The 15,393-nt window shown below is 38.1% G+C and overlaps 1 protein-coding gene across 7 annotated transcripts in view; it reads left to right on the top strand.

Annotated features, from left to right (window-relative positions):
• Window positions 1-15,393, top strand: part of KIF16B (kinesin family member 16B) — a 289,212-nt gene that overhangs the window by 79,626 nt on the left and 194,193 nt on the right. The window lies entirely within an intron of this gene.

The raw sequence follows: 15,393 nt of genomic DNA, 5'->3' as shown, positions 1-15,393 counted from the left end.
GTGGGTGGTGTTCTCTTCTCCCGCTTTTCACATGTGGTTTTGAATTTGGCTTAATTTCCAGTTGACCCCTTTGGCTTGGTGTTTCGCAGCCCAGTCTACCTAGCAACAGTTACTATGAACAGTGAGTTGGCATTGCCCTCCATCTGTAACACAACAGCAGGTTTTAAATTACTTTTCTTTAGCATTCTGGTTGATTTTGCCTTTGCATTATTTAAGGATGACAGTAGTTTCTCTTAACAGCAGGGACCAGAGCTCCAAGTCTCCTAGCAAAAGTGATAGTTTTAAGAAATATGTATCTGTAAGACAATATAATTAGCAGTGGGCATCTACTAGAAAAAAAATTATGGACGTAGGTTGCATGTGGGTATTTATTACCAGGATATTCTGATACTTGTAAGGGGGGAGGTGGCTGCTATAAATTTTTAACATCTTATGTAACACTTTACATAGTACCAGCTTTGCCCGCTAAAAACAGCTTTCCTGAGCAAGTTGTCTATTTCCCATAGATGAGAGGAATTAGTTTCAAATAGCTGTCGTTTCTCTTTGAAAGAATCTAACAATGCAGATATCATCGAAGATAGTCATTTTTTTCTAGATCCAATATTAATGTACGCATTTTATATTTAAGCCTTTCTTGTCCTTGCCACTAAAATAAAAGTTATATTGACATTCCTGAAGATTGGAATGAAATCAAGCAACAGAACTTGCTGTGACACTTCTCTAAGATGCTATCTCCAGTGTCTCACCCAAAACAACTTAAATATGAGTTATTTTACATGGCATAGAAGCTGATTTTCCATACAGAAGTGGTTCCACTCAGAATCACTTGAGGACCTTATAAAAAGACCAAATTCTAAGCTCTGAAGACTCATGCAAGGAGAATTAGTGGGATGGTATCCCCAAATCTCTATTTTTACATAAATACCCTGAACCTCACAAAAGTTGGGACTCACAGCCCTAGGGCATGTGGAATATCATTCCTTAAAATATACCTCCATATGTTTCTTGCATGAGTGTATGCTCTCAGAAAAAACAAAAACAAAAACAAAAACAAAAACAGTGCACATTACTTCTTGCATTTTTTTTTTTTTTTTTAAGATTTTATTGGGGAAGGGGAACAGGACTTTATTGGGGAATAGTGTGTACTTCCAGCATTTTTTCCAAGTCAAGTTGTCCTTTCCATCGTAGTTGTGGAGGGCGCAGTTCAGCTTCAGGTCCGGTTGCCGTTGTTAGTTGCAGGGAGCGCAGCCCACAATCGCTTGCAGGAGTCAACCGGCAACCTTGAGGTTGAGAGGACACGCTCCAACCAACTGAGCCATCCGGAAGCTCAGCTGCAGCTCAGTGGCAGCTCAGCTCAACGTGCTGTGTTCAGTCTTAGCTGCAGGGAGCAGAGCCCACCATTCCTTGTGGGAGTCAAGGAGTCGAACCAGCAACCATGTGGTTGAGAGCTCACTGGCCCATGTGGGAATAGAACCAGCAGCCTTTCACACCAGGAGCACAGAGCTCCAACCGCCTGAGCCACCAGGCCGGCCCCACTTCTTACAATGTTTGAAGTCCCCAAATTGTACATTCATGCAAGCATTTGAATGCAGTGGGTAATGTCATTTGAAAATAAATTTCAGCTGAATAGGATACTTTTTGTTAAATGTAGGGTGATTTGTTCATAGGACCTTTTAAAAAATGATTTATTGTTTAATTGAAGTTCAATATACACAAAGTGTGCAAGTCTTAAGAGTGCAGCTCAGTGAAAATATGTATAGTTCAAATCTGAAGTGTACCGCTCATGAATGTTAACCTGTGTGTATACCACGTTACCCATGCCCAGATCAAGATACGAAAGGTTCCTACTCCCCAGAGGTTCCCTTTGTCCCTTCCCAGACAGTTACTTTCTGTCTTCCTCTCCCAGAGGTAACAACTGCTCTGACCTTTATTACATAGATGAGTTTTGCCTTTTCTTGAGCTTCATTCAAATGGGATCATGCTGTACATTCTGTTTTCGTTTCTGGCTTCTTTGGTGCGGCATGTTGTCTCTAAGATTCACCTATGCTGTGTTTAGCGGTAGTTTAATCTTTATTATGCCAATATTCTACTCTTTTTATTCATTCTATTGTTGGTTATCTACATTTGGGTTATTATGAACAGTGCTTCTACGAATATTCTTTAACCTTTTTTGTTGGGTGTATACATTTACTGGGACCCTCTTCTGGTTCCCATCTGGGTTATAGTTTGACTTGCTTTTCTCCTGCATACATTGGCCCAGTCTTTATGACCATAGTATCCCTGATCCTAACATCCTGTACTCCCCACCCAGCTGGCTTTCAGCGTGAGCTGGGCCAAGGGAGCAAGGTGAGACTCCCTGCCCTAGACGGTCAAGTCTGGACCCAGCAGGACCAAAACCGCCCATCCACAGACTACAGATGTTGGCCTTCAGGCTGTGTGAATACCTCAGGTAATTCTTCTCTCTATTTTCATCTAGTCTAGTCTAATAGGGCGATTAACACAAATTCTGATTTCTTAGATTTTAGAATGGCAATTTCAAATGTTTTCAATAAGTTTAATACAATCTTTGTGGACTTTTTTTTTTTTTCTGTAAGTATTCTTTATTCACAGCTAGATATTTATTACTTTGTTCTCTATAAAGCTTTTATGGTCTGTCTGCTTTTCCTCTGCTAGACTCTGAGGTCCAGAGACATGTTTTAATTGCTTTTGGATCCCCCCTCTCCCCACTAATTGCTTTACATCCAGCAATCATGATAAGATGAATAGGGATAATAATGGATAATATTTGTTGGGCTCTTAACTATGTGCTGGCATTGTTCTAAGTCAGCACTGTTTAATAGAAGTGTAACGCAAGCCACATATGGTATTTAAAATTTTCTAGTAGCCACATTAAATTTTTCTAGCAGCCAAATTAATTTCAGCTATTTCTAGCTGAAATACGTTTAATTTAACAGTACATTCAATTTAATCCATTATGCAAAAATATTACCATTTTAAGATATAATCACTATAAAATTATTAATAAGATTTTTGTGATCTCTTTTCCTTAATAAGTCTTTGACATGGCATGAATTTTACATTTACAATGTATCTCAACTCAGATGCTCAATTTTCTATCAGGTATATTTGATCTGTATTTGGATTTTATAAAATTTATTGTTGAAAAGTAGGTTCTCATAGTAGCTATGTTTGTTCCAAACATATTTAAGAGTTTTCCAGTTACTTAATTCAGTATAGATTAAAATTTTAAACCAATAAAGTTAAAAGCTCAGTTTTCCCACTGCATTAGCCACATTTCAGGTGTTCATAGCCACGTACAAGGTGCAGATTTAAGTGTTACATGTATTAATTTTTCCCATTTAGCAGACTTGGGGGGTATATTATTTTTTTCATTTTACAGACAAGGAAACTGAGGGCACACAGTTAAGGAAGGAAGAGGTGAAGTCAGAATTTGAACCCTGTCTCAAGGTCTGGGATCGTGACCCTGTCTAGTTCGTCATTGTTTGAAACTGACCTCAATTTTTTTCATGTTCAAATGCATTGGCTTTTGTTTTCTTTCTCTGACCTTTGTCTTTTTTGCTTTTACATGTTGTAAAAATTGATGAAAAAGAGTAATCTTATAAAGTGATCCTATATTTGCAGTGAATTTGCTTGTTCATCAGTGTTTTGAAAACCAAAATAGATAATGGACACTGTTTAAGCACCATCTGCCCTGTTATCTCTGTAAATGTCAAGATAGGATTTGCTTTCTCTGAAATAATGGCTCAGGTTTCCTTTTGTATTTTGTAATGCTCTTTCTTTAATAATGATTCTGATTTTTTTATTTCCACCAAGGTTGGGCTTAGTCATCTCTTTTTGCCTTGGCTCATTCCTGGTCTTTTTCTTAAGCAGAGAGTCATGGTTATTTCCCCAGTTATTTATTTTTCTCTTCATGTGTTATTAGCATTTGCTTTTTCTCTGGGCATCTTTCAGATTTTATTTTTGAAATGTATCCAGCCAGCTGTGTGTGTTTGTCGATCTTTATAGGTAATATTTTACTTCATATGAGACTTGATTTTATGTAATTGTTCTCTTGCCCTTTACTATAATGATAGTTTATAAAACAGAGATCTAAAATGTGCTCTTTGGCAGGGATAAGTGGTCCAGACGTGCAAAGTATTATTTTGAGTGCTGCATATGAAGAAAGAAAATGTAGAGATAAATTGCTATATTTCATCTGCAATGTGCTATGTTCCCAGATTTCTCCAAGACTGCATTCTCTTTCCCTCCTTCTGAGGTCCCCTTCTCTCTGTGGATGCTGTGTGTGCTTCACTTCACCTTTTCACTCCTTATGTCGATTGAATGAAGTAGACAGAAGCCTGTTTTTTTCTTGAGTTCGTACCCATTCTGGGTGGTCACATAAGTCATTCTTTTGAAATATCTTTACTTTTTTTTAATAGTTATTTAAGACTTATTAACTGAGATGACCTGGCTTTTACACTTGGATTTATCCATAACTAGTTGTGTGACTGACAGAGTTACACCCTCTCCCTCTCAGTCTCAGTTTTTTCAATCATATATGGGGTGGGCTGGTCTAAGTGAGCTCTGAGGATTCCCACTATTTGAGAAGGACTTGGGGTTTCCTCAGAAGGCTGCATGGGATTAACCTGTGGGCTCCATGTCTTGGTTGTGGGGACCCTCCCTACACAATGTTTCTGTGCATTCAGGGATCTTCAGTGACTACTTCCTTTTTGTCCCTTACTGATGGACTTTTTTTTGTGTGTGACCGCTCTTCATTTTTGAATGTGTCTTGGGGAGCCTGTTCTCAGTCTGGGCATTTATGTTTTTATGTCTTACATACATACAGAACATTGCACACATCATGAATTTACTGCTTGATGGGTTTTTACAAACTAAACACGCCCACGTATCCTGTGATCAGGTGAAGAAATAGAACATTCTCAGCCCCTCAGTGTCCCTGCTATACCTGCTTCAGCTCACTCCTCCAAGGGAGATGTCTAGCCTGACTTCTAAAGGCATAGCTTTGTTTATTCTGCTTTTAAACTCAATACATATGGAATCTTACAGAATGTATTTTTTTTGTGACTGGCTTTATATGTTCAGCATTATATTTGTGAGATCCATCTGTGTTTTTGCACGTGACTATTTATTTACATTATTGAATAATATTACATAATGTGGCTATCTCACAGTTTGTTTATTCATTCTATTCTTTGAATTTAAGTTGTTTACTTGTGTTGGCTGTTAGAAGTAGTTCTGACCTTCTTATATGTCTTTTGGTGAAAGTATGTACATGTTTCTGTTGGGTGTGTACCCAGGAGTAGAATTGCTGGGTCACAGAGCAAGTGTACATTCAGCTTTAGTAGATACTGAAAACAGTTTTCCAAAGTGAACCATTTACACTCCTACCTGCCATGGATGAGAGGCGTACTTGCTGCTCCTCTTCACCAACATTTGCTGCTTTTTGTCTTTTTTTTCATTTTAGGCATTTTCATTGGGTGTGTAGTGGTGTCCCCTTATGGTTCTGTTTTGAATTTTCTGATAGTATAAAAGAAAACTTCCCATTATTTTTAATTAGCCTCATTTTCCAACTGACTTCACCTCAGACCTTGTCAACACATGAGTTGTCCCAGCGTTTAAATGTCCTCGGTCACTGGGCGCTCCTCCAGGTTTCTCCATCTCACTTTACTTTGTTTATGCATGAACTTGCCACCCATTTTGGAGAGTTGTCACTCACTCAGTCACCAGCTCTTCACTAATGTCCACAGGGACTTTCTAAGATACTTGGGACATAAAAAGTGCAGTGATCTGGAGCCAACCCACATCTGGTGGGCTTTTTGGGTTCAGCTTACCTTATTATTTACTTTCTTCTTTGCTGAATTTGACAGCTCATTCTGCTGGCTCAACCCCCCCGCCCCACCCCGTCTCTTTTTAGCTGTTCTAAGCCATATCTCTTTCTTTTAGCTACGTCGAAGTGCTTTCTGCAAAGTGATAGAGCAATAGCTATAGTAGGAAACTCCAGGCATATTATAAAATTACTTAGATGTCTTTGCTTATCTTAGAAAGTCTTTATGGTGATCATTCCCTGCAAACTAAACAAGATCTAAACTTACTGTGGGGGCAAAACCTCACTTAACCAGAATGTTAATGAATATCCTGGTTTAGCAGCAAAGCCCACTTAAATTACGTGATTTCTGAAGACCTTTGTTAAAATGCTTTAGACAATATGTATGATTCAGAAAGTACAAGGTCATGGTGGTTGCAGTTTAGTGTGTCTGATCCAGGTCAGGAGTCATCATCTAAACATCTTAATGAGATCTTTGTGTACTCCATGCTGATTTCAAAACAGTGCTCAGTGAGCTCTTACAGATCATCTTGTTCATAGAACATAGGATGTTAGAACAAGGGGGGGGGCAAGAAAGAATCTAGGCTAAACTGTTCCCTTGGCCTGCCCTACCTTGTTTTATTTATTTATTTATTTTTTATTTTTTTTAGGTAATTGAAGCCAAAAGAAATTAAACGTTGTGGTCTCAATGTTCTAGAGGTAGAACCAGGGCTAGATTCTGTTTTCTCACTCTCAATCCAGTGCTCTTTATATCTTACTTCTCTTTTAAAATGGTTTCCAAATACCTAGATTCATAGTACCAAAATGGTACTTTACTTTGATGAAGAGAGTATGGCTACACTGCATCTTTTAGACTATGATTTTAATGTGTAAAATTTGGAGACAGACTTTAGCCCATGGCATACTAAAATCACCAAACCGCTCTATATAGTGAGCTTCATCTACATTTAAATTATTCTCCTTCTGAGACTTTGAAAGCTGGTTTTCTAAAATGGCTTGTATTTATGATTTTATTAAGCCAGCGTGCTTTCTGGTTAAATTTAAGAGGAAGTCTTTTAATGTCTGTAGAATCTTTTAACATCCCTAATGTTACTGAATAAAGATGTGTTTGCATTTAAAACAAAACAAACAAAAATTGGAGAACAAAATAATTTTTTTACCTCAACCAAACAAACAAGTATATCTTCTCAATGGGTTAATCTTATGAGACATTTTAAATTTTGTATTAGGAGACAGTTGACCGTTGGCAATTCCAATTATGGAAAAAGCCATATGTTTTAGAGTTATACATATTCCTATTTTATAATATGCAGTTAATGTGATAATAGGAATAAATGTTCCGCTGCAGGGTGCGTTTTAGTTTCTTAGCACTAGATGTCGCTGAAGATAGGTAAAACAAATTCTCTGCCTATGTTTAATTCCAGGTCCTTGGCAGTGAAATTGTCTGAAGAGATTTGACAGGTATTGCTAAGTGGGTTTGGGCCTGGTTACAGATTCTGGATGCTGAATCTGCGAGAGATAAATTGTGAAAAATTTAGTACAAGTAATGTCTTCTTGCAGCCAACTTGGGAATTGCTGCTAACAGTTGTAAATTCCTCATTTCTGGAGGTAATTTTCTTAGTTTTAAAAATAGTTCTTCAAGAGCAGAATACCTGGATAATACCTTACTTCTAAGAGTTTTCTTAATCTGGATTTATGTGGTCATTTTCATTGCCTTGCCACTAGTAAGCTTTCTTTGTCATTTACTTATATTTGCCAATTAAAAGGCTTTTCTTGGTATGTCATTTCTTTTTTTGCATTTTCCTCATTTTCAATTCTAGACGTTCTGAAGAGAATTAAAATATACAATTCCTTGTCTTCTCTTTCTATCACCAGTCATACATTTGATATCTACTCCGGTAAAGTAACTTCGACTCTTGGTATAGTGTATGCAGAGTTCTCTCCCTTGGTGTTTGGTGGTTTGTGGAGCCAAGAACCTTTATAGATATGCAGACTGAATGTTCTCCCAGCTCTTTTCTTGTTTATGTAGAAACAAGAAGAAGGTACTGCCCCAGTTAGTGACTGAGAGGCACTGGGAATAACCATTAAGTACATGAACTCTGGAACCCAACAGCATGGGATTCCATCCCAGCTCTGCTGGTTACTAGCTGTGTGACCTTGGGTGAGTTCTTTAACCTCTCTGTGCTTTAGCTTCCTCATTTGTGAAATGGAGATCATAGTACCTGCCTGTCTCATTGGGTTGTTATGAAAATTAAATGAGTTGCTTGTGAAAGCATTGAAAGTACTGCTTGGCAAATAATGTTCTTATTTAAGGGCTTATTAAACAGATGACTTTAGTTTTAGGTACTCTATGGGCACTTTATAAATGCTAAGTAATCTAAAGTATATTCAGTTAGGGAGAGAAGAAGAAAAATCTTTTTTCTCTTACAAAGAACTGGAAACAAACTATGATGACCATTGCTGTCACTTCATTCATTCGTTTAACATTTTTCAGTACCTGCTTGGTGAGAGGCATTGTATGAACATGAATAAGACACTTTTCATCTGCTGGGGAAACCTAATTTTAAACACATAATGAAATAAATTGTTATAGGTGCTAGGTTAATAACCGTAAGAGCTGACTGCTTCAGGGATACATCTGGCTGCAGATAGCAACAACCTCAGAAAAGACCCCTTCAGTCGGTTAAGGGTTGTCTTTTTCCCCTCATTGGTTGAGAACTACAGAGCTAGACTAGTGGTGTCATGAATTTACTGGATCACGGTTGCCAGAACTGAGCTCTGTGTAATTTTCTTGGTCTTTCCCTGATGGTTTCGAGACAGTTTCTGCAACCGTATGATCCCATCTGGCATTCAAGTCAAGAGAAATCGGGAAGGAAAGGGGGGCATATGTTAGCCGAGTTTACCCCTCTTTTAAGCTCTGCTCAACAACTTTTGCTTCTATCTCAGTGTAGAGCTGTGCCACGTGGCCTCTTCAGGCTGCAAAGAAATGGTTTCTTCAGCTGGGCACATTGTCATCCCCGACAAACTGGGTTTTTGTTCATGAGGAAGAAAAGGAAAGCAGAAGGCTATCTTGACCACAACCACTTGCTAAGCGCCAGGCACTGTTCTAAGCACTTTACTTGTCGTAATTCTTTAGAACCTCATAATAATCCTGCCATGTGGATACTCACTAATTATTATAGGAAATGGAGGCTGGAGTATGTAAGACACTTGTCACACACCCAGTACGTGACCAGACTGGCTAGATGTCAGTCTGAGGATTGGTGGAGACACAAAGAAGGGCTTGGTCAATAGGTGAAGCCTTCTGGAAGATGGTAGTGAAGAGGTCAGGAGTGGTTCAGAGAAGATATGACTTCGAAGCTAGTCTTAGAACTGAGTTGATGTTGGGAGTCCCTAAAGGCCTTCTGAGATCCTAAGCTCAGAAGAATCCATTATCCTGGTAAATTGGGGCTTTTGGGGAAACTGAGTGAGCTTGGAGCAAGGGGGAGGGAGGATGGAGGTGCCAAGGCTTGAGAAAGAACATGGGTCAGATCATGGAGGACTTAATTTCCCCTTTAAAGCTCTTACTGCTTTATTGTTGCTTCAGGAAAAAATACTCAGAGCTCATTTAAATTCTGAATGTATATTCTGAAGACATTTTTCCAGTTTAGTTTCATTATCTATGCCATCAGTTTGTCTTTTGAAGTGTCTAAGTAGTACATTGAAATTTCTTATTCATTCTCTCATTTCACATTGAATTAATGGCATAGAATATTCAAAATGGATGGAATCTTAGAGCTGATCTTATTCAACCTTTCATTTCTTAGTTGGGAGCTTTTCAGCTTGCACATGGGGATTCCCTTGCTGAGTGATCTTTGGGATTTCATAGGGAGTCAGTGTCTGAGTTCAGGTCAGATCATTTTCTGACTCCCAGTCCAGTGTCCATCATACCAGTATTGCCCAGAATGTGTTCTCTAGTCCCCGTGTATCGCCTTCCCAGAGCACCGATATTTAGCTAATAATTTATGGTTATGTGTTTAATATGTATCCTTCCTGGATTCTAGTTCCAGTCCTTAGTTGAATGCTTGATGCATAGTGGACACTCAGGAATGTTGTGTCAAAAGGCTATTCCAGTGTTAATGCAGTTTCTTGAGAGAGAGAAAAAAATCTTTGTTTAAATAAGTCTAGGAAATGCTGGGTTAAATAAAATTAAATGGACTTATTCTCTTGTGCTCTCTGGCTCTAAGTGGGTGTAAGGAGGGAGCTGATCGCTTCAAGCTTACGGAGTTCTGAGGATTCCTGTTTGGCTCTGAGCTAAATGTCCTTTTTCAATTTTGGTGTCCAGATTTAAGCAAACTTGTAGCCTGAATGGATTCCTTAGAACAAAAGTGAATTTTATTCTTTTTCGGTTGCCTTTTGGTCTTTTGCTATTAAAATAGTGAAATGTTTTCTGCTAAAAAACCCGTTGTCTTGGAAGGTGATTGTATTCTGAAAAATGAATGATGTGCTTAATTTCTCAGAATCTGGAACCTGTTTTTGTCCATTGAATATTGATATTCAATTGTGGATAGGTTCTAAGGTTGGGCCACCAAAGTTGGTTTAGCTCAGGAAATGAGCTTCCCTGAGGTATTGATTTACGCAGTCCTCAGAGAGGGGATTTACACGGTCACGACACATAGAGTTGGCTAGTGAGGGCAGACTGCAAGGTTAGTAGGCTGTAGTCAGTCTGCTGGGAGGTTCTGACTTGATCCACAGAGTGGCAAGAGCAAACAGTATGGCATTATCCTGGGAAAGCTGGTAATGCTGTGATATCAGGAGTATGGTGGGATTCGGGAAATGTTTCTCCAGAGTGTGTGGGAGTCTCTGTATCCCAGAGGTTGGCTTAGACCTTTCACCTTTGTACCAGTGAAGTGAAGATTTCTTTGCTTATGTAGCATTAGGTTTAAGTTATCCCCTAGATCTCACCCAGTAGAGCTCGGTGGTTCAGTGTCTACTCTAAGCCAGTGAGTGGGGTTGAAGCCTTGCTCGGCCGAATTACTTAATCTTGATAAGGCTCAGCTCTTCCTCTTTAAAATAGGGATAGCAATCATTTCTGCCTCAATGGAATAACATATGGAAAGAGTTAATGTATATAACTGCTTTATATAGTGCTCACAAAGAGGGGTTGGCAAACTTTCTGTAAAGGACCAGATAGTAACTAATTTAGGAACCATATGCATACCTGAAAATAAGACCTAGCCGGACCATCAGCTCCAATGCGTCTTTTGGACCAAAAATTAATATAAGACCCGGTATTATATTATATTATACTTGGTATTATATTACGTTATATTATATTATGTTAATTATATTATACCTGGTATTATATTATATTATAAGACCCGGTATTATGTTAAATTAAAACCGGGTCTTATATTAATTTTTGCTCCAAAACACATATTAGAGCTGATGGTTCGGCTAGGTCTTATTTTCGGGGAAACACGGTATTAATGAATCTATTGCATCTAAAATGTCATCACCATACCAAAAGTCATCTAGGTTTTCTTTTGTGTTATCTTCTAGGAGTTTTATAGTTTTGCATTTTACTTCTAGGTCTGTGATCCATTTTGAGTTAATTTTTGTGATGGGTTCTTGCATGTTATCTACTTTTTATTTTTTTTAAATTAAAGCTCTTAGCATATTAATCATAGTTTTTAAAAAGTCCTAGTCTGGTAATTCCAACTTTCCTGCCATATGTGACTCTGGTTCTGAGGCTTTTTCAGTTTCTTCAAACTGTGTTTTTTTCTTTAGGTATGCTTTGCAATTTTTGCTTGAAATGTGGATGTGTTGCATTGTGTGAAAGGAACTGTGGTAAATAGGCCTTTTGTAATGGAGTTGTAAGGTTTGGGAGGAGGGGAAGTAGTCTTATAATCAGCCCTCAGTCTGTTGGTGAGCCTGTGCCCCTGGATTATGAATGTCACAATACCTCTCAATCATTCCCTCCATGCCCGTTTAGGTGGGACGCGATTGTTAGCTGAGTTGGAATTGGGTATTTCCCTTCCCCCAGGTCGTTTAGGCTCTGATAAGACCACAGCAGGTTAAGCTCTTGTAAAATAATTTCTCCTGAAGGATGGTCTTGTTAAGAGGAACAAAACGCTCTGTTGTATTTCAAAATGGCTACTTTTCTCCATGTCCTGCTAGAAGCACGAGGTCGTTTTTTTCTCTGATGTTCACTATGAGGATCTGGTAGACCTCCTGGAGATCTCATAAAAGCTTAATTCCACCCCCCACCCTCTCAAGCCTCCACCAATTTGTCACATTATCATTTAGGTTTTCCTACCCTGGTACTTTCTCATGGGTTCTGCTCTGGTAAGTTGTGTTCTTCTGTATCTATCGTCTCTTCAATTTTGGGGGCAGCAGTTTGCCCTGTGACTTTACCTCTCTGCAGATCTTAGAAGGGTGTTTGGTTTTTCAGTTTTTTCAGTCTTTTACTTGTTAGGATGGTGTTATAGCTTCTAATCGCCTTGCCTGGTGGGCTAGAAACCAGAAGTTAGGTCTCAGTTCTGTTTTTCTTTGAAATTCATCCCAGAATGGGTCCTCATTCAAGCCCCAATCTGCGTTTAGCTGTGTTTCACTCATTATAATAATTTTATTTTTATTACAAACCTGTAGTAATCAAAACAGTATAGTACTGACATACAAACAGGCACAAAGACCAATGGAATGGAACTGAGAGCCCAGAAAATAGCCCACACGTACATGGTCAACTAATGTTTGACAAGGGAGCCAAGGGTACTCAATGGGGGAAGGACAGTTTCTTCCATAAAAATGGTTCTGGAAAAACTGGACATTCACATGCAAAAGAATGAAATATTATTCCTATTTTACTCCACTTACAAAAATTAATTTAAAATGGAATAAAGACTTAAATGTAAGATCTGAAACTGTAAAGCTATTATACTATAAGAAAATACAGGGGGAAATCTTCGTGACATTGGTCTTGGCAATGAGTTTTTGGAGATGACGCTGAAACTGCAAGCAGTAAAAGCAAAAAAAAATTAAAAAAAAAAATTAAAAAAAGAACTTCGCATAGCAAAAGAAACAATGAACAGAATGAAAAGACAACTTATAGAATGGGAGAAAATATTTGCCAACCATCTATCTGATGAGGGTTTAATATTCAAAATATGCAAGGAACTCATACCACTCGACAGCAAAAACAAAACACGGCAAGACTTGAATAGACATTTTTCCAAAGGAGATATACAAAGTTGCCAATAGATACAAAAAGGTGTTCAACATCACTAATCATCAGGGAAATGCAAATCAAGACCACCAAGAGAGATCACCTCACACCTGTTAGAATAGCTACTATCCAAATGACAAAAGATAAGTGTTGGCAAAAATATGGAGAAAAGGGAACCTAGTGCACTGTTGGTGGGAATACAAATTTGTGCAACCAATATGGAAAACGTACGGCGTTTCCTTTAAAAATTAAAAATAGAACTACCATATAATTTAGCAATTCCACTTCTGGATATATATCTGAAAGAAATGAAATCACTGTTTTGAGGATCTGTCAGCACTCCTATGTTCTTTGCAGCATTATTTACAATAGCCAAGAGATGGAAACAACCTAAGTATCTATATATGGATGAATGGATAAAGAAAATGTGGTATATATGTATACAATAAAATGTTATTTAGCCATTAAAAAGAAGGAAATCCTGCTTTCTGTGAGAGTATGGGTAGACCTTGAGGGCATTATTCTAAGTGCAATAAGTCAGACAGAGAAAGACAAATACTGTATGTTCTCACTTATATGTAGAACCAAAAAAAAAAAAAAACTGAACTCAGATTAGATTAGTAGAAAGTAGAATGCTGATTGCCGAGGGCTGGGAATGGGGGAACTAGGAGATGTTGGTCAGAGGGTACAAACTATCAGGTATAAGACGAGTAAGTGTCGGGGATCTAATACACAGCATGGTGAATACAATTAATACTGTATTATATACTTGTAAGTTGTTGAGAGAGTAGATCTTGAATGTTATCACCACATACAAGAAAAGGTAATTATATGAGGGCATAGAGATGTTAACTAATCTTATTGTGGTGATCATTTTGCAGTATATATATGTGGGTATCAAACCATTAAGTTGTACAAAAAACTTTCATACGTTACATGTCAACAATACCTCAATAAACCTGGAGAAAATTGCTATTCCAATATAAATAAGCCGAACAAACTTCACTTAAATCTGCTGCACTGTGATACTATTACTTACCTGCCCTGCAGGTCTGAAGTGTGTGGTGGTGAGACCTCACCCTCTACATTTGGATCTTTGTATCGTCTGTTCAACAGTAACTACTGTGTGCCTAGTGTATCCATCCAGGCAGGGTCCTAGACACTGGAGATATGGAACAAGACAGACCTGGGCTCTGGTCTCATGGAGACTTCATCATTCTGATTCTCTTACAGATTCCTTAAGTTTAAGAGAAAAAAGAAAGAGATGTGCAGGAGGAATGATTTGTTCGTCTGCTCACTAAGAATTACACTGAGATTTTTGTTTTTTTTAAGTGAGAGGAAAGATGGATCTGCTTTGTTCAGCCTTGGCTATGTAGAACATAATATGTGATGTGATTAAATAAATGTTATGCACATATGTGTGTGTGTGTGTGTGTGTGTTTGCTTTTTGTTGGAAGGCTTCAAAGTGACTTTTTTCTTTCACCTTTAGTTTTTGAACTATGTAAAATAATTCATGTAGAGACTGCATTGCATGTGTGTTTATGTAGAGGAATGTGTATAGATGCAGCCACATGTTTTACAATAACATGTATTTAAATGATTTAAAAAAAATAATGCAGGGGCCCATTGAAATAGCTGTGCACAGTACTTTGGAGGCCTGTGAAATGCTTCACTGGGGAGGACAGAGGCTGCATGATGGACTGAGGTTGTCTGACCACCTCCAGCGATGTCAGAGGCTGTAGATCTAAACTGCATTAGCAAAGTATGTTTTTTTATTATTATTATTAAAGAACCTCTTGATTTCCAATTCGTTATGGTTAAATACCAATGCTACCATCAGCTCTGTGTGGAATTGGTTTGCTCTGGTTTTATCCAGAGGCCAATAATATACTAGAATAAATGAGTACCTGAAATCCTTTCTTGTCCCAGTTTCAAGCGTTTCTTTCTACTAGGTGCTGGAAGTACTTTTTCAGGCATGTATTAATGCACTTGAGGCTGCTTTTACAATAGGGCATGAATCTTTATCTCTTCTACATTTATATTTAAATAGGTGGAAACCTGCTTGATGCATCCAACAGTTAAATGATTTATCAAAGGTCACTCCTAGGATTCATGGTGGTTAGGAACTCAACTCCCAGCCTCTTTTCCCATAGTCCAAAGTTCAACCCATCTGATCTCTTATGTTTGATAAATGTTCAGCTTGAACAGGTTCTCAAAGAGCAAGGAATTACTCTCTCTAACCTTTCGCAAGTGACATTTTATTTAATTTTGAAAACCAGTACTTTTTGCATGACTGTCGTGTGCTATTGTGGTAGGCAGTTGGGATACAAGTACTGTGAAAGAG

This window comes from Rhinolophus ferrumequinum, chromosome 23 (genome assembly GCF_004115265.2).
Source record: "Rhinolophus ferrumequinum isolate MPI-CBG mRhiFer1 chromosome 23, mRhiFer1_v1.p, whole genome shotgun sequence".
NCBI lineage: Eukaryota > Metazoa > Chordata > Mammalia > Chiroptera > Rhinolophidae > Rhinolophus > Rhinolophus ferrumequinum.
This window is presented reverse-complemented; position numbering and strand designations above follow the sequence as displayed.